Raw genomic sequence first — 19,964 nt, 5'->3', positions numbered from 1 at the left:
ACCTTTCGAGGTTATGGCCATGCCACAATCCCTTCTCCATTCTACTCTCAAGATTTTGGGCACACACGAACATGTGCCTAGTGTATTTTTTGAGCCACTGAGTCTGCGACTCAACCATCTGCACAGTCAGTCATGAGGGATCCAGCCATCTTTAATCTCCATGCCACCTGCTGGTCTATCTAATGTGCATGTTGTTAAAGAGATTCCCTTGTTGAGGAAAGAATTGGTGTTTTGCTGGGGTGCTGGTGAATCTACCTGGCAGTTGCACGGTTAACAAAAATTCGGTCCTTAGATCGTGTTGGAAAACTAGAAAAAAGGTCATAAGCGTGGAACACAGTTCAGTTTCCACTGGTGATGCTGGCCACCTCTTTAGCCAGATTTACGATCCCAGACTTCAATAAACAAGATGTCCATATCCCTCAAACCAAAGAGAAACCTACCTTTCGAAAGTTGAATATAAACAAACCCACATGAGAAAGAAAAGTCTCTGTATTTGATAATAGAACTATTGGACATGAATCCCAGAATAGCCAGTTTAGTATATTTTCCACTTCTGAAAAAAAGGAAAGACCCAAGACCACTTAATGACAAAGCCTTCATTAAGCAGTGTATTAGACAGCTCTGAGTTTCTTACAGAAATGGTTATGCAGGGACCAGCGGTTGGCATAATGGCTATGTCACTGGATTCCCACGTAGTTGACTGTGGATCAAGTCCTGGACCCGGTGGCTTAAACTCAACATCGGGCATGTGTGCGTGTGTGCCCAAGATCCTGAGAGGAGAATGGAGGAGAAGGGATTGTGGCGTGGCCATCCCCCTGGGGTGATTTCTCGCTTTCTGTCTCTCTCTCTCTTTCTGGTGAGTGCACACGCCCTGTAGCGAAAACCTCTCCAAAAAAAGAAAAAAAAGATCTTGGGTATCTTTTTGCATTATCCAAAAGCTCCATGTGTACAGTAGGTGCTCCTCATACATGGTCTCATGCCATGGCAGCTTTAGTTTGGCTAATAGACTGCATCAAGATACATAGGCCATGAAAGAAAGCTCATTTTTCTTTGATGATGGACAACCCTGGAGAGAAGAAACTAAAGATGGGATTATGCATAATAAAAGTTGTTTTGGGACTACACCATAAAATGCCATGGAAATTTCATATCTGGTGCCAACAGCTTTGAAGAGAGGAATGCAGAGCTGTAGTCAAAGCTGAAGGATTTATTTAATGTAGATGCTTCCAAGCTGGAATCATTAGCAGCAAAAAACGAAGAGTTGAATGAACAGATTGCAAGATTGGAACAAAAGGGAACCAGCAGTTAGCGAAATGGCTTTGTCGCTGGACTCCCACGTAGTCGACCGCGGTTCGTGTCTCGGACCTGGTGGCTTAAAGCTCACGCCGGGCGTGTGTGCGTGCCCGCCCAAGATCCCGAGAGGAGAATGGAGGAGAAGGGATTGCAGCATGACCATCCCCCCTGGGAGGTGATTTCTCGCTTTCTGTCTCTATGTCTCTGTCTGTCTGGCAAGCGCACGCGCCCGATAGTGAAAACCTCTCCAAAAAAAGAAAAGAAAAAAAAAAAAAAAGATTGGAACAAAAGAAAAAGGACCAAATTGTTTAGAGACATCGAGAAAACAGAAAGCTTCTTTACAAGCAGATGTTCAAAAATATCAGCCATACGTGAGCAATTTGGAGTCTCAGCTATTCTTGACCAGAAATTGAATAGTCTTAATGAAGAAATTGATACAGTGGGGCTAGAATGTGAAACAAGAGACTACTTGACTTTTTTTTTTTTTTTTTTTTTTTTAAGAATTTTTTCGTTATGGGGGGGGGCAAAAGAAAGAGAGACAGAAAGCAAGAAATCACCCCCAGGGGGGATGGCCACGCCGCAATCCCTTCTCCTCCATTCTCCTCTCAGGATCTTGGGCATGCACGCACGTGGGCCTGGCATGAGTTTAAGTCACTGGATCCAGGATTCAAAACATGGTCGACTACGTGGGAGTCCAGCGACATAGCCATTATAACAACTGCTTGTCCCGAGAATACTTGACTATAGAATATTGTTGATAACCAGAAGTACTTTGCAGACATTGAAAGAATAAATCATGAAAGAAATGAATTGCAGTAGACTATTAATAAATTAGCCAAGGAACTAGAGTCTGAACAGCAGCAGATGTGGAATGAGGAGCTAAAATACACCAGAGGCAAAAAGCCAATTGAAACACAATTAGCAGAGTATCACAAATTAGCTAGAAAATTAAAACTTATACCTAAGGGTGCGAGAATTTTAAAGGTTATGACTTTGAAATTAAGTTTAATCCTGAATTTGATGCCAACTGCCTTGTCAAGTACAGAGCTCAAGTTTATGTGCCTCTCAAGGAACTCCTGAATGAAACCAAAGAAGAAATTAATAAGGCTCTAAATGAAAAAAAAAAGGGGGGGTTAGAGGATACTTTAGAACAATTAAATATAATGAAAACAGAAAGTAGAATTATGAGAACTCTTAAAGAAGTTCAAAAGCTGAATGATCTTTACCAAAAAAAGTTAAGGAAGCTGAGGAAGAGGGTAAAAAATGTGCCAGTGAGCTTGAGTCCTTGGAGAAACACAAGCACCTGCCAGAAGTGCTATTAATGAGGGTCTCAGTGAAGCTATGAATGAATTAGATGCTGTTCGATGGAATATCAACTAATTGTGAAGACCACAACTGAAAAAAGACGGAAAGTGGGAAATAACTTGCAGCATATTTTAGAGATGGTTACTACGTATGTAGGGTCTGTGGAGAAATATCTTGAGGAGCAAATTATTAAAGTTGATAAAGAATATGAAGACTGCTTGTCCAAAGATCTCTTGGAAAGTACTGGAGAGATTGCAGACAAGTTTAAGAAGAAAACTGCTCTACTTAAGGCTTCTGATGAATGAATATAAATTTTTGATTATAGCTTTAGAAATCTAGTTTATTAACAAAATACATATAACTGAAATCATAACAATGTTAATAATTTAAATTATGTCAGTATGGATTGTTATCATTAGGTGTGAAATTATATATAGTCTCATAGTAAAATTGCATCAAAGTGAAAAAAAAATCCTCTTGTTGATTTTGAAGAAAGAACCTGCCATGTTGTGAGCTGGCCTTTGGAGAGGGCCATATGGCAAACAACTGAAGGTGGCCTTAGCCAACAACTGGCAATAGCCTACAATTCCAATTGCCAACAACCTGTGATTTTCAGAAGTAGATTCTGCCCCTGTGGAGCCTTAGCTGAGACTACAGCTCAGCTAACACCTTGATTGTAGCCTTGTGAGACCATGAAACACAAGACCCAGCTAAGCTGTGCTTGGACCCACAAGACTTGTGTGTGTGTGTGTGTGTGTGTGTGTTTTAGAAGTTTTCGATAGAGGGCATGTGCGCTCACCAGAAAGACAGAGAGAGACAGAGAGATAGAAAGTGAGAAATCACCCCCCCTAGGGGAGATGGCCACACCGCAATCCCTTCTCCTCCATTCTCCTCTTGGGATCTTGGGCATGCACGCACGTGCGCCTGGCGTGAGTTTAAGCCGCCGGGTCCAGGACTTGAACCGCGGTCGACTATGTGGGAGTCCAGCGACATAGCCATTACACTAACTGCTGGTCCCAGACTTGTGTTGTTTTAAGACACTAACTTTGTGATAATATTGCAGTGTAGCAGTAGAAAATTAATATAGTTGACCTCGAATAAATCAATAATTTTGCAAGTGCTCTGTAGAGCACACAAAAAAAGTCACTCAGACATGAGTGAATACTTGCAAAAGCTTCCACTTAAACAGACTTTCAAGTCCAGATATTGGTGTTTTCAGAGAGAACGTTTGAAATTTTTGGCAAAGAATTGAAAAGTATTTTAAAAATAAAATGGAAATGCTAGAACTGAAAATTACCATGACTGAAATTCGGTCTTGATAAATGGATTTGACAGCAGAATAGGCATAAATGAAGAAAGAACTGGTGAATGAATACAAGTTAGAAATATCCAGAATAACTCTAAGAGACAGAACAAGGAACATACAGAAGTAAAGTTGAGACATAGACAATAAGAAAAGATTTGACACAGTTAACTGGTGTCCCTGGAGAGGAGAAAGAATATGGGGGCCAGAAGATAGTGCAGGGGTAATGCAACTGGACCTACATGGGAAAGGTCCTGGATTCTCATCTTGGGACCTCCCGGAGTAGTGTCAGTGGTAAAGCTCTATTCTCTGTGAAGCAATCCCACATGGGAAGACTCCCAGTTCAAGTCCCAGGACCTTCCTGACTAACACTCAGTAAACTCATGATCTAGGGTTGGCTCGGGTGGATTGTGTTGTCAGGAGCCTGTTGGGGATGCAGTCACTCTCTCTCAATAAATAAACTTAAAAAAAATCATAAGAGACTGAGAACTTTACAAAATTGAAAAAAGATATCAAACTATAGATTTAAAAACCTTATGAGCTCTAAACAAGATAAGTAAAATTAATACTACATAAAATCACATCATTGTAAAACAACGTAACTAAAGACAGAAAAAGTATAAATCAGCCAAAGAAAAAAGATTACACTGAAAGGAGCAACAAATTTGTACCTGGTACTATTTCTTAAACACTTGATGGATTTTAATAATGAAACCTTCCAGGTCTAGGATTTTCTTTGTTGGAGGGGTTTTAACCACTAATTTGATATCCTTAATAGATGGATGACTATCTACAAATTGTATAGCTTTTCTTGAGTAGTTTGTGACTGTATTAGTTATGTCACTGATTAATAAATTACCTCAAAATTTAAGAGCTTAGGACAATAACCTGGAGCCGGCAGGTGGTGTGGTGATTAAGGTTGAGAAAGCAAGCTGCCAGGTCTGGGACTTGATCCACGCTCGGCCATGCAGGAGTCCAGCACTCTTAACCACCGTGACATCTGCCAGCCCCTCATTTTTATTTTTTAATGTATCATAATGGTTACGAGATCTACTCTGGATTAGAAAGACCTGGATTTGTTTTAGTTTAACATTTTTTTGATTAATACTTAATTGTAATATTAAAAACTTAAATAAAGAGCCCATTTGTTACAGGCCAGCAGGTGACATGGAGGTTGATGCACTGGATCCCACATGGCTAACTGTGCAGTTCGATTTTAGGACCCAGCAGCTTGAAAACCACACTGGGCTTGTGTGTGTGTGTGTGTGTGTGTCCCAAAATCCTGAGAGGAGACTGGAGGAGAAGGACTTGTGGAATGGCTATCCCCTCCTGGGGTGTGATTTCCTGTTTTTTCTCTCTTGCTGGCAAGTGCTTCCACCCGATAGCAAAACAAAAACAAAACATATTTGATTATTTATTTATGTATTTATTTATTTTTAGAGAGATGTTCGGTATAGGGTGGGTGTGCTAGCTGGAGAGACAGAGACAGAGAGAAAAAAACAAGAAAGCTATGCCACAGTTCCTTTTCCCTTCTCCTCTTGGGATTTTGGGCATGCCCGTACATGAGTTTCAAGTATCTGAGTCTGGGACTTGAACTGTGGTCAGCCATGTGGGACTCTATAGCCGTAGGTATTACGCCACTTGCTGGCCCCAGACATTTTTTTTCATTTTTGCTATAGGGTATGCGCATTTGACAGAGAGACAGAGAAACAGAAAGTGAGAAATCACCCCCCAGGGAGGATTGCCACACTACAATCCCTGCTCTTCCATTCTCTTCTTGGAATCTTGGGCACACATGCACACATGCTCAGTGTGAGGTGTAAGCCACTGGGTCCAGGACTCAAACTGTGGTCACTACGTGGGAGTCCAGCGATGTAACCATTACACCATCTCCTGGTCCTCACATTTGTTTTTAAGTGGAGAGGAAAGGCTGTTAAGGAAACAACTCAAGTATGTGACCGACCTTGGGATGTATACTCTGGGCACATTTTCCCTTTGGTACAGAACCTCTGAGATAAGGCACCTGAAATAGTTCTAGATGCTGTCTATACTCGTTAGATATTTTAGGAAAGACAGCCTCAGAACTAGTCTCTGACTACCCCCCCCACACACACACACACCTAGCCCCTGGCACTTGATCATCCTTGATCCATTTTTTCTCCCAAAATATAGGAAAGGACTTTACTGTGATATTCTATTATCAGTCTCTGACCAAAACTGCCAAGGGAGAAAACTTTTGATCCATTCTGTGAGGTTTTATTAACTATGCTCCGGTTGCAAAAGAGATTGATCAATGTTAACACACCTGATCAAAGCCGTGTCCATCTTCCAAGCCTATGCGGCTCTCAAAGAGAAATATCATTGTAGTCCATTATTGTGTTGTAAAACCTTAAACTGAGTGAATTTAAAATAATATAGGTTAATTTGAAACTCAAGATTTTGGTGACTGGCAAGGCCAAGGCATAGGCCTATAGCATAGCCTATAGAAGCACAGAGAATAACAGGCAGCTATAGACACTCTCTCTTTTATAAAGCAACCAACTCTCCTGAGAATTAACTCCTTCTCAAGAGAAATAGAACTCACCGAGCCTCTGGAGACATCACTCATCTATTCATAAGGGTGTTGACTCCATAATGCAATCACCAAAATCTTATTTTAAGCTGGAATTCAAGCCTCATTGGCCATGTGGGACCCAGATCCCTTAACCAATAGCCAGTCTTTTATTATGCTTAAATGTGCTCTTACAAAATAGATATGTTAATGTTAAAGGTGGCTTGAAATGACTACTAAAGTCATAATAGATGTCAAGCAAAAAGAACACCTGTAAGGTAAAAGTTATAAGTAAAAAGGAATTTTATTGGTCTCACAAAGCTAGCATCAAATAGTGGTCAGATTCCAGGGCATGCAGTGAAACCACTGACAACATGGTTAGATGAAAATGACATGTCCACAACTCTGGGGAGAAAACAAAAGGATACTTTGTACTGTAAAAGGCTTATAATACATCTAAGCTGTTCTGAAAGAGTTTACACTGAACGAAGGTAACACAGGACATCTTAAGTAGATGGGGAATGAGATGGTATTGGGTCAAAGTCTATTAGCAGAAGCTGTCTGAAGCGGTTTAGCGGCAGTGATGAGAGTCTATTCAGCAGCATTAGCCTAAAGGAGACTGTGAACCCGGAATTACCTTGAAAAAGAATGTCTTTGAAAGTCAATCACACGGTCAATAGGGACTACTCACAATCAGTAAGCTGGCTGGTTAGTCATCTTGTCTTCCTCCTAGGTCTCTGGTTCTTATTTCATTATTTATTGTAGCAATCTTTGTTTTCCAGATAAACTTTATTTTCACATAGGTTGAATAGAGGAATAGAGTCTTGTTCATCACAAGTCTCTCTGGGATAGCTTTAGTAAGTAGAATCTAAAATGGCCCTCAAGATTTCCCACCCCTGGTGTACATGCCCTGCATAATCCCCAGCACTGTGAATTTGATATATTTGCTACAGTTGACCTAGAAATAGGTGATCTAGATGGGCTTGACATTATATGCACCTTTTAAAAACCTGGCTACCTGGGACCAGCAGTTAGCGTAATGGCTATGTTGCTGGACTCCCACATAGTCGACTGCGGTTCGAGTCCCGGACCCGGTGGCTTAAACTCACACCGGGCGTGTGTGCGTGCGTGTCCCAAGATCCCAAGAGGAGAATGGAGGAGAAGGGATTGCGGCGTGGCCATCCCCCCTGGGGGGTGATTTCTTACTTTCTGTCTCTCTGTCTCTCTCTGTCTGTCTGGTGAGGGCACGCGCCCTATAGCAAAAACCTCTCAAAAAAAAAAAAAAAGAAAAAAGAAAAAAGAAAAAAAAACCTGGCTAGCTGCAGAAGAGGAAGTTAGAGATTTGAGGCATGAGAAAGTCTCAATGCAGTTATTTGCTTAAAGATGGCGGGAGATACATAGTAAAGACTGTGGGCTACCTGTAGGCGCTGAGAGCAGTCCTAACAACAAAAAGGGCCATCAGTCCTACAACTGAATGCAAGGAAGTGAATTTTGCCAAGCCTCAGGTGAGAAACAGCCCAGGCCGACACCTTGATTTCAGCCTGGTGAGTCCCTGAGCAGAGACCCAGTCACAATAGGCTTACAGAAACCCACAACTCACAGAAACCATACGATAATAAATTTGTATTGTCTCAACTCTGTGGTACTTGGCAATAGAAAACTGATACAATAGCTAATTCTGTCTATCAAGGAATAGATTTTCACACACTGGCCTTTCACACAAACACTTTTTATATGTTTGGCAATTCATACCATAAAGTACTGAATTGTTTATTCTCGACTAAATGCCAAGCGTCATTAAGATGTTTTAAGAGAAGCTAGGTATAATGTCTTTGTCTTTGAGAGTATTTAGGGGTCATCCTATTTTTCTGCTTATCTATTTTCTTTTTTTTTTTTTTTTAATAATAATGAGTATTTTTTAAAAAGAAAAAGAAAAAGAAAAAAAGCACAAAGCACACCTTACAACCATCCACCAATAAATAGGCCAGAGCTGAGCTGCCCAGACAGGATTGACTACATAAATTGGTAGGTCCAGAGCACAAAGGAAATGCAGCACTCCTTGTTAAAAAGTTATTAAGAATTTCAAGGCAGGGACAGCAGAGCATTATACTAAGAGCAGGTCCCTTCTGAAAATGAGGCCCTGTGTGACTGCACAGACCACAGGCTCATGAAGCTGGCTCTGTGCCAAGACCTTCTTCAGATAAAATTTTAGCCAAAGGCTACTTACTGCCCGAAGGCCCCACTGTTTCTTCACTATTGGGGTGACTCAAAAAATATACCAGATATATGTGTATGCATGCCCACAATCCTGCTGGGATGGAGAAATGTGGGGGGGGGCAGGACTGCAGCATGATCACACTACATTAGGGGTGTTTTTCTTTCTCTCTCTCACATGCACACACACCCACCCACACACCCACTTTCTTTCTCTTTCTACCAATAGAAACAAATAATTAAATTGAAAATATTCACATTTTTTGCACTTTAAATGGAGTGAAGAGTTATGAAACATTGTAAGAAAAAGAGAGCAAGGCAGAGAGAAAGAAGGAAGTAAGAAAGGGGGAGAGAGAGAGAAGGGAGGGAGGAAAAAGAAAGACGCCTGCTGTCTAAAAAACTTACATAGTGGGAACCAGCAGTTAGCGTAATGGCTATGTTGCTGGACTCCCACGTAGTCGACCGCGGTTCGTGTCCCGGACCCAGTGGCTTAAAACTCACGCCGGGCGCGTGTGCGTGCGTGCCCAAGATCCCGAGAGGAGAATGGAGGAGAAGGGATTGCGGCGTGACCATCCCCCCTGGGGGGTGATTTCTCGCTTTCTGTCTCTATGTCTCTCTCTGTCTGTCTGGCGAGCGCACGCGGCCTACAGTGAAAATCTCTTCAAAAAAAAAAAAAAACTTACATAGTAAATAAAAGGATAGCACTGAAGTACAATGTAGTTACTATATTGGATATATGAATTACTACACGCACTGTAAGTATAAATTCATTTTACCTCTTGAAAAAGTTACACAATAGAAACATCATTTTAATTATTTATATAAAAAATAAATGTGGGCCGCAACCACCTTACATCCCAGACCTGCCAGCCCTCGGGAGAAATGTTGCTGAAGTGCTCCTGAAAGGGCCACAGATGCAAGGATTTGGGACACATGTTGAACCTTTAAGCATCTGACAGTGACCTCCTTTCATTATTAATAAAGAAGAAGCATGAACTTAGGATGTATTAACATCAACTCATTAATATACTAACCAGATAGTGTTCTGCGAACAATGTCACATTATAGAGAACTGGATTGGTACATAATAAAATAATCTCATATTTTACTCAGTTTATAATGTCTTGGAGGAAAATTTGATAAGCATGAGGGAAGACCATTCTCTTCATGTTCATTACAGAATGGAAGTTGCTAGCCTAGAGCTGGCCTTGGAAGGGGAGCATCTGTGTAAATCAGGAGACTGCCATGCTGGCATGTCATTCTTTGAAGCTGCAGTTCAAGTTGGAACTCAAGAGCTGAAAACACTTAGCGCTATTTACAGCCAGTTGGGCAATGCTTATTTCTATTTGCATGATTATGCCAAAACATTAGAATACCACCGCCATGATTTAACTTGTGTAAAGTACTATTGGAGACCAGCCAGAGGAAGCCAAAGCTAGTGGTAATCTGGGAAACACCTTAAAAGTCCTTGGGAATTTTGATGAAGTTATAGTTTGTTGTCAGCAACATCTGGATATTTCCAAAGAGCTTAATCACAAGGCGGGAGAAGCAAGAGCCCTTTATAATCTGGGAAATGTGTATCATGCCAAAAGGAAAAGTTTTGGCTACCCTGGGCCCCAGGACATAGGAGAATTTCCAGAAGAAGTGAAAAATGCTCTGCAGGCCACTATGTCCACTATGGACATTTATGAGGAAACCTATCATTAGTAACTGCTTTGGGTAACCAAGCAGCCCAGGGGCATGCCTTTGGAAATCTTGGAAACACGCTTTACCTCCTCTGCAACTTCAGGGATGCAGTTATAGCTCACAAACAGTGTCTCCTTATTGCAAAAGAATTTGGAGATAAAGCAGCTGAAAGAAGAGCATAAAGCAACCTTAAAATGCATATATATATTTCTTGGTGAATTTGAAACTGCCTCTGAATACTACAAGAAAACACTGCTGTTTGCGCCACAGCTTAAAGGCAGAGCTATGGAAGTACAGTCTTGTTAATAGTCTTGGAAACACATATACTACTTCAAGACTAAAGGCCATTGATGGGGACCAGCAGGTGGCGTGGTGGTTGAGGTGCTGGACACTCCCACATGGCAGACCACGGTTCAAGTCCTGGACTGGTGGCTTACTTTCCCACTTTCTCTCCCTGTCTCTCTGTCTCTCTCTGGTCAAATTAAAATAAATGAATGAAAAAAATTTAAATAAAAGGCTATTGATCATCACCTGAAGCACTTAGCCATCGCTCAGGAGCTAAACCATAGAACTGGTGAAGGATGCGCATGTTGGAGCTTAGGAAATTCATACACAGCTCTAGGAAATCATGATCAAGCGATGCATTTTGCTGAAAGCACTTGGGAATTTCAAGAGAGGTCAGGAATAGAAATGGTGAATTAAAAACACAACTGAACCTCTCAGATCGCCAAACGGTTCTTGGTCTGAGCTACAGTACAAACAATTTCGTAATGTCTGAAAACATTGAAATCGATAACAGTTTACATAGTGCACGACCCAAGTTGGGATGCCGGCACAGTATGGAAAATATGGAACTTATGAAGTTAACACCAGAAAAGGTACAGAACTGGAACAATAAAATTCTTGCTAAACAAAAACCTCTTCCTGCCAAAACTTCTGGCAAAACTACTATTTGTCAATAGACTGAAGGGGAAAAGTACAAAACTAATTCTTCAACCAAAGTTCTCCATGCTGCCAGTAACTCCATTGACCACTGAATTCAGCATTCTCAGAGAGGATGCTTAAAATATATTTTTGAGTACCTATATTTTTGATTTTCTTGAAAATATACTGAATTTTTGGCAGTTTAAATTACATACTTAATAGAAAACATATTTGTTATTCAAAGAACTTGTCCATATTTTCCTGTCTTTTTTGTGGTCTTCAAAACTAGAAACTATGATTATTCCCTTCATAGATAACTTGTTCCATTGTTTTAAACAATATGTATCTGTTTCAACTATAAACAAACAAACAAACAAATAAATAAATAAAATGCATGAATAAATAACCGCGTGGCCAGCCAGTGGTGTGGTGATTAAGGTAACTGAATTACAAGTGGCCAACTTCAAGGTTTGGGTCTCGGACCTGGTGACTAGAGAAGCGTGACAGGTTTATGTGCGTGTGTGCCCGAAATTCCCACAGGAGAATGGAGAAGGGATTGTAGCCGGGCCAACCCCCCTGGGGGGAGATGTCTCACTTTTCTTCTCTTTCTCTTTCTGTCTCTATCTGGCAAGCGTGCATGCCCTACAGCAAAAACTAGAGGGAAAAAAGAAAAAATAAGTTTAATGAGATCACAGAACTAAGTATTAAAAAGATACTTTGAAAGTTAAGTTATATTGAGTCAAAAGACCTGCATTCTAGTCCCAGCTTTAACTGCTAACTAGCTATATGGCTTTGGTAAATGATGTTACTTTTTCAGATTTATTTTATTTTATATAAAATGACGCATGGTAATCTGTTCTCCTTCATTCTTCTCTCCGTATGTTAGGAATGTATGCACACGCACCTGGCATGATTTTCAAACTTCCAGGTCCTGGACTTCAACCATGGTTGGAGATATGGGAATCCTGCGTGTTAACCACCATGCCACATGATGACCCCATGGAACATTTTTTTCTGTATAAAAATTTCTAATTGCCAGCCCCAAGGCAGTAGTTAAGGGAACTGAATCCCACATGGCTGGCTGTCCAGTTCAAATCCTGGTCTTGGTGGCTTGAAAAACATGCCAGGCATATGTGTGCATGTGTGCTCAAAATCCTGACAGAATGAGAGGGATGGTGGCGTGACCATACTTTATTGGGGAGTGCTCACTACTTCTCCCTCTCTCTGCTCTCTGTCTCTCTCTGGTGAGTGCACATGCCCTCTGGGGGGAAAAAATAATGATTCTTATCACTAAGTCCTACCTTGTCAGAATATAGCCATCATCCTCTGTGTTTAGTAAGTATTTGTGCTACCGACTTCAATCCCCTATTTCTTGTGTTAAATACATCTTAGGTTTCCTTTCTTGTCCAGGCATCACATATGTGTTGTGGTGCACATATTTTAGCTTAAATATGCTTTAGGAGCCAGCAGGTGGAGTGATGACTAAGGTGCTGGGTCCCACATGGCCAACTCTGCTGTTCCAGTCCTAGACTCAACTGCTTGAAAAACATGCCAGGTGTATGGGCATGCATGCACAAAATCCTGAGAGGAGAATGGAGGAGAAGTGATTGGGGGAGTGGCCATCCGCCTGGCGGATGATTTCTCGCTTTCCTTCTCTGCCTCTCTCTGGCACATGCTCAATGGCAAAAATCTAAAATATATGTGCGTGTGTGTGTGTGTGTGTGTGTGTGTATGTATGTATGTATATGCGTTTTAAAATTTTTTTTTTTTTGAAAGGTTTTCGCTATAGGGAGTATGCGCTCACCAGAAAGACAGAGAGAGACAGATAGAAAGCGAGAAATCACCCCCCAGGGGGCATGGCCACACTGCAATCCCTTATCCTCCATTCTCCTCTCGGGATCTTGGGTACACACAAATACATGCCTGGCGTGAGTAAGCCACCGGGTCTGGGATTTGAACCATGGTCGACTACATGGGAGTCCAGCGATATAGCCATTACACTAACTGCTGGTCCTTCAAAATCTTTTGTAGTTACTTCTCTTCTTTTTTATAATGTTATCTCGGATATGCCCACACATTCATTTACTTCTATAGCTTTCGAATGTTTTAGCTCTTGGTTGAAACTAACCCTGAAGCAGTTCGCGATATCCCTTTACAGTCTCACGAACTGCTTTAAGGGGGGACCATCAGCTGGTATAAGGGTTATGTCACTGGACTCCCACAGAGTCGACCGCGGTTTGAGTCCCAGACCTGGCATCTTAAAACACGCTGGATGTGTGTGCATGCATGCCCAAAATCCTGAGAGGAGAATGGAGGAGAAGGGGTTGCAGCATGGCCATCCCCTGGTGCGGGGGGGGGAGTAATTTCTTGCTTTCTGTCTCTCTGCCTCTCTGGGATGTGTGCAGGCCCTATAGCAAAAATCTCTGAAAACAAAAACAAAAACAAAAACTGCCTTAAGCGACACCTGATGGGTCAGGAGGGCAAATACAGGCAGTCACCAGATGGGGTACACGAGCTCTGTTAGTAGTGTGAGTGGAATTGGAATTTATTGCAATCTTACTATTCAATATCAGGAAAGAAAAGGAAAGAGTCTTTTACCTACCTAATAACCCTTCCATTGTAAGGGATATATAGTTCAACAGTAAAGAATTGAGCAATCCCTTTTACCTAATACCCTGTCTTTTTGTACACATTTTGTTTTCTTTCTTAGGTGGACAATTTGATAGTTCTGTTGTGGGCAGATTTTTGATGTGTGCCATAAGGGCTATGGAATAAAATATTTTGGGCCCAAAGCTAAATTTGTTCTACTTGTTTGTGTGGTATCTGTGTGATGATGGTTCATATGGAAACAAAATACTAACATGGATGTTTCCTAACCCAGGAATTCTTAGAAACCCTCGCTGTTTATGGAAGATGTTACTTAGCAAAAAATACTTTCTCTTTTATATTTAAATTTTCAGTTGTGTATCTAAACAACTAGCAAAAAATGTTTAGAATTAAACTAAATATCAGTTGCTGCTTAGAATGCTCTAATCAGTGCAAATGGAAACTTTCATTCACATTCGTTCTATCACTCTACAGACATATTCTGCATTTTTGTTACATACCAAGGCCACAACTCTTCAGAATGGGGGCCAAGCAGTATTTTATTATACTTGGTTCGATATGAAAGTATATTCTTTGAGTGGGTCTTTGACAGTTTATTCTTTTTTCATATTTAAATCCAGAAAAATATTCTATTCACATTTTAAAAAGAATTATTTTATTTAATTTTAATTATTCATTCATTTATTTTAATTTGACCAGAGAGGGAAAGTGAGAAAGCAAGCCATCAGGTCTGGAACTCAAACCATGGTCGGCCATGTGGAGTCTCCAGTGCTTTAACTACCACACCACCTGCTGGTCCCTCTATTCACATTTTTTTGGCGCTAAAAATACTTGTGGGTACCTACATTGCATGAAAACACCAAAACCGTAAGGATTTAATAGAGCTTCCCAGATGATGGGAACATGAAATATTAACATGGATGTTTCTTAACCCAGGAATTCTTAGAAACCCTCGCTGTTTATGGAAGATGTTATTTAGCAAAAAATACTTTCTCTTTTATATTTAAATTTTATCACAATTTATCACTACTTCATGAGTCCAGTGAGCCCAGTGGACTCATGAAGTAGTGATAAATTGGTTGATCTGGTGAACCTTAGAATTTAAACCAGCAAGTCATGAAATAAACCTTGTCAGATTAGGCCAATTTATGGACAAGACAGAGGAGTCTGAATTTCTTCCTGACAGCTCTTAGAAGCAAGTAATGTAGTGTTATGATGGTTAAGGGTGCTGGACTCCCACATGACTGACCGTGGTTCGAGTCTCAGGCCTAGAGGCTTGCTTTTTCTCTCAGTTTCTCTCTCTTTCTCTCTCTCACTCTCACTTTGTCCCTCTCTGGTCAAGTAAAAATAAATAAATAAATAAATAAATAATAAATAAATAAATAAATAAACTTAAAGAAGATAATTATTTAAAAGAAAATAAACGATACAGTGTTTTGGAGTCCCGCAGATGGCATGATAGTTAAGGTGTTGGACTCCCACATGCCTGACAGAGGTTCAATTTCCAGACCCAGTGGTTTGCTTTCTTGTTTTCCCTTTCTCTATGGTGAATAAAATAATAATAATAATAAATAAAATTAAATAAAGAATTCTTTTAAAAAAACAGTCTTTGGGATAGATTCAAGGCAGTTTATGACTTGGGAGAAAGTGGTATGATGGACAACTTAACTAAGGAATAGCTAGAAAGCTGATAGTTACTCTAGGCGTACCCATGGGAGGAGTTTCCAGAAGAGATTAACACTCGAGTCTGGGTAAACTAGATGTGGAAGAACTGCCCTCAATGCAAGTGAGCTTGATCCAGTCAACAAGGAACCCAGAGAGAGTAAATACAGAAGACAAATGGATCTCTTTTAAGGAGGAGCAAAATGAACTTCTGGGCCAATAGGTGGTGTGGAGGTTAAGATGCTGGGTCCCACATGGCCAACTATGAGATTTGAGTCCCAGTCCCGGTAGGTTGAAAATCATGCTGAGCATGTGGGCATCAGTGCCAAAATTTGAAAATAAGAGTGGAGGAAAAGGGATTGTACCATGGCCATTCCCCTGGGGAGTGATTTCTCACTTTTTTCTCTCTTTCTGTCTTCTCTGGTGAGCACATGTACTCTACGGTAAAAATTAAATTTAAAAAAAAAAAAAGACTTCTGTTGGCCTGACTTTGGATTTCAAAACTCAAGACTTGTCTGCCTTCAGCTTTCAGGATTTAAACCAGACCACCAGCCCCTTTGCCAGTTCTTAGGCTTTCAGCCTCTGAGTTACATCATCAGCTTCCTTGCGTCAGTCAGCATCCCAGGACTGCCAGCTCGCGACAGCTGGTCGTAGGACTTCTCGGCTGCCAAAATCGCATGAGCTGATTCATCCGCTAACTCCCCTCTGATACCGCTGTACCTGTGTGGTTGCTGCTGTCTCCCTAGAGAGCCATCACTGGCACTAGGGGAGAGACCGACACAGGACAGTCTTGCAGTGAATCAGGTGAAAAAACACAAACTTGGATAAGCGTGGCTTCAAGGAGTAAGGACAGGGTAGATAAACCAGATGCTTTCTAATTTGGGAATAATGAAAGACAGCGCGAACATGTCAGACCATATGTTGCCAGAGTACCACGTGTGAAGAGCATGTCATTTATGTAACTTCTTAAGGGACTATGTGCCCTTGAACAAGTTCTCTTTGTTTTTTGTTTGTTTGTTATGGCGTGCGTGCACTCGCCTGAGAAAGAGAGAAAGAGGAGAGAGAGAGGCAAAGTGAGAAATCATCCTCCAGGGGGATGGCCACTCAACAATCCCTTCTGTGTTCTCCTTTCTGGATTTGGGCATGCACACACACACACACACGCATGCCTGGCGTGTGTTTTAAGCTGCTGGAACTTAAACACAGGCACCCTAACCATTATGGCACTTGACTGGCCCCTCTGAAGCAAGTTTTTAAAGAAAATTCTGAAATTCTTACTCTTAATCCATTTACGTTTTATTTATTATTTAAAAGCTCCCCCTTTTGGGGGCCGACAGGTGGTATGGTGGTTAAGGGTGTTGGAATCCCACAGAGCCGACTTCAGTTCTAGTCCTGGACCTGGCAGCTTGCTTTCTCAATTTCTTTCTCTCTCTCATTCTGTCCCTCTCTGGGCAAATAAATAAATAAATAAATAAAGGCATCGTACCATAGGCAAGATATCTCATAATTTATATAAATAAATAAATAAGTGAATAAATAAAAATAAATAAAAACTTCCCCCTTTTTTTAATTGCCAGAGGGCACGTGTGGTTGCTGGAAAGAGACAGAGAGAGAGAAAGCACCCCGAAGGGCTGTGGTCACACTGCAATTGTTTTCACTCCATTTCTCCATCCCATCATGATTTGGGGCACCTACACCCGTGCCTGATGTGTTCAAGTCACCAGGGCTGGGATTGGAACTGTGGTCACTTATGTGGAATCGGGTTCCCAAGGTATATAGTGCTTAATTATTGCACTACAGGTTGGTCCATCATGTTTTCATTTATACAACAAATATTCATTGAGCACCTTTTGTGTGGCTGACACTGTTCTAGGAATACAGCAATAAAGAAAACAAAAGGAAATGACCCCTTTCATGCAGCTACATCCTAGTGGGAAAAATCAGACCATAAACTCATAAATAAGCAAATTATATATTGTAGATGGTAATAAGCACTATAGAACAAAATAAAGCCGGATGGACTAGCAGATGATGTAATGGTTACATAACTGGACGCCCATGCAGTTGACCACAGTTCCGGTCCTGGACCCGGCATCTTAAAACTCATGCCCCGTGCATAAACGTGCTTGCCCAATATTCCAGGAGGAGAATGAAGGAGAAGGGATTCCAGCGTGGCCATCCCCCTGGGAGGTGATTTCTCACTTTTTGCCTATCTGTCTCTTTCTCTCCAGTGAGCACGTGTGCCCTGTAACAAAAACTCTAAAAATAAAATAAAGCAGGAGGCTGGTTCTGTGGCACTGGTCGAAAGAAGTTGGATCCATGGCAAATTGCAGTTAGAATCCCTGACCAGGTCAGCATGCAACACGCCAGGCATACGTGCTAGTGCCTAAGAACCTATGAACTGAAGGACTGGGAGAAGAGAGTTGTGACGTGAACAGATCCTGTGTGTGCTCCCCTCACTCTCATGTGTGCACATTACATGCTCTGTCATGAATAAAGAGAAAAGTTTCTAAGTAAATTTAAAAAAAGGCAGAGAAGAATAGGGAATAGCAAGTGGTGATAGGGAAATAGGGTTTTTTAAATTTTATTTATTCATTCATTTTATTTTAATTTGATCAGAGAGAGACAGAGAGAGAAAGAGAGGGAAAGTGAGAAAACAAGTCGCCAGGCCCAGGACTTGAACCGTAGTCAGCCATGTGGGTGTGTCCAGCACCTTAACCACCACGCCATCTGCTGGCCCCAAGAAATAGTTTTAAATGGATTGGTAAAAGATGGTCTGGTTGGGAAGGTGACATTTGAGCAAAACCTGCTTAGAGGTGAAGACGTCAGTCCCGAAGTAGTAACTGGGAAAAGAGGAGTCCAGACGAAAGGAATTGCCTGTAGAAAGGCTCTGAGGCAGTTCCTGGTGAGGGCAGAGAAAGATGTGGGAATCCAGGAAGCCACTGTGATATGGGCTTTTGCTGAATAAGATAGAAGGTCTTTAGAAGGCTCACTTTTTAAAAAATATATATTTATTATTTTGTTAAAAGGTTTTTACCATAGGATAAAAATGTGCACTTGCTGGAAAGAGACAGAGGGAGGGAAAGTGAGAAATCATGCCACAGAGGGGGATGGACATACTACACTCCCCCTCTATCCTCCTCTCAAAGTTCTTGACATGTACTCACACACACATGCACTTAAGCACACATGCACATGTGGCATGATTTTCAAGCCACCAGGTCCGGACTCAAATCACAGTGGGCCATGTGGGAGTCCAGTGCCTCAACCACCATGCCACCTGCTGGCCCCTGAGAAGTTTTCATCTCTGCCCTACTTAAGAGTATTAGCCTGCCTTGCTTTATTTGAGTCAAGCCTCTTACTTTTATTCTTTTACTAGTTGGAATAAAATGGATTTCTGTTGCTTGCAATTTAAAAAAGCCTAGTTTATTATTCTTCTGTGGTGTTTTAATTCTATCTGGAATTTAGCTTGACCTGTGACACAAAAACATACATTGCCAAATAAACTGCTACCTTTGAAATGACCTTGGCCTAAATAATAATAGGCTAGTTTCTGTTTGGTATTAATTCAGTGGTCTTTCAAGTGTTTTTCCACAAGTATTTTCCAACCCCTAAATGGAATAATAATTAACTAATTAAAAAGTGAAAAAGTTATATTTTTACTTCCATAGTCTTAGGTAGACATTGAATATTTTTATCATCAGTTTAGATATTTGTCAAGGTCATAATTTCTAATATATTTTAAATAACTACTCTTTTTTTCTTTTGGAGAGATTTTTTCCTATAGGGCACATGTTCTTGCTGAAGAGACAGAGCTGGATGGAGAGAAAGTGAGAAACCACCCCTCCCCACAGGGAGGATGGCGATCCACAATCCCTTCTCTTCCATTCTCCTCTTGGGATTTTGGACACACGTGCACATGCACCCAGTGTGACTTTGAAGCGCTGGGTTTGGGTGTGAATTTGAAATCACTGGGTTTGGGACTCAATCCACAGTCGCCCATGTGGGAGTCCAGTTCCTTAATTATTCCACCACCTGCTGGCCAAAAAAAACTCCCCCCACTTTTTAAGAGAGATTTTTGTGGGACTAGCAGATGGTGGAATGGTTACATTGTTGAACTTCCACGTAGTTGACCGCGGTTCAAGTCCTGGACCCAGCGGCTTGAAACTTACGCTGGGCCCTTATGCATGTGTGTCCAAGATCCTGAGAGGAAAATGTAGGAGAAGGGATTGCAGCTTTCTCTCTCTCGTTCTGTCTTCTCTGGCTCTCTCCAGTAAGCACACATGCCCTATAGCAAAAACTAAAATAAATTAAAAAAAAGGGGGGGGTGTAGGCAGGTGGTGTGGTGGTTAAGGGTGCCGGACTCTCACTTCAACTCCCAGACCTGGTGGCTTGCTTTCTCACTCCCCCCCACCCACA

At 41.3% G+C, this 19,964-nt stretch overlaps 2 pseudogenes; both read left to right on the top strand.

Annotated features, from left to right (window-relative positions):
* The first annotated feature begins 354 nt into the window (after positions 1-354).
* Positions 355-2,903, top strand: LOC102492024 (kinetochore protein NDC80 homolog; annotated as a pseudogene).
* A 6,499-nt stretch (positions 2,904-9,402) lies between these two features.
* LOC102491611 (G-protein-signaling modulator 2 pseudogene) lies at positions 9,403-11,389 on the top strand (annotated as a pseudogene).
* The last annotated feature ends 8,575 nt before the right edge of the window (positions 11,390-19,964 follow it).

Source organism: Tupaia chinensis, unplaced genomic scaffold, assembly GCF_000334495.1.
Source record: "Tupaia chinensis unplaced genomic scaffold, TupChi_1.0 Scaffold000381_1, whole genome shotgun sequence".
NCBI lineage: Eukaryota > Metazoa > Chordata > Mammalia > Scandentia > Tupaiidae > Tupaia > Tupaia belangeri.
This window is presented reverse-complemented; position numbering and strand designations above follow the sequence as displayed.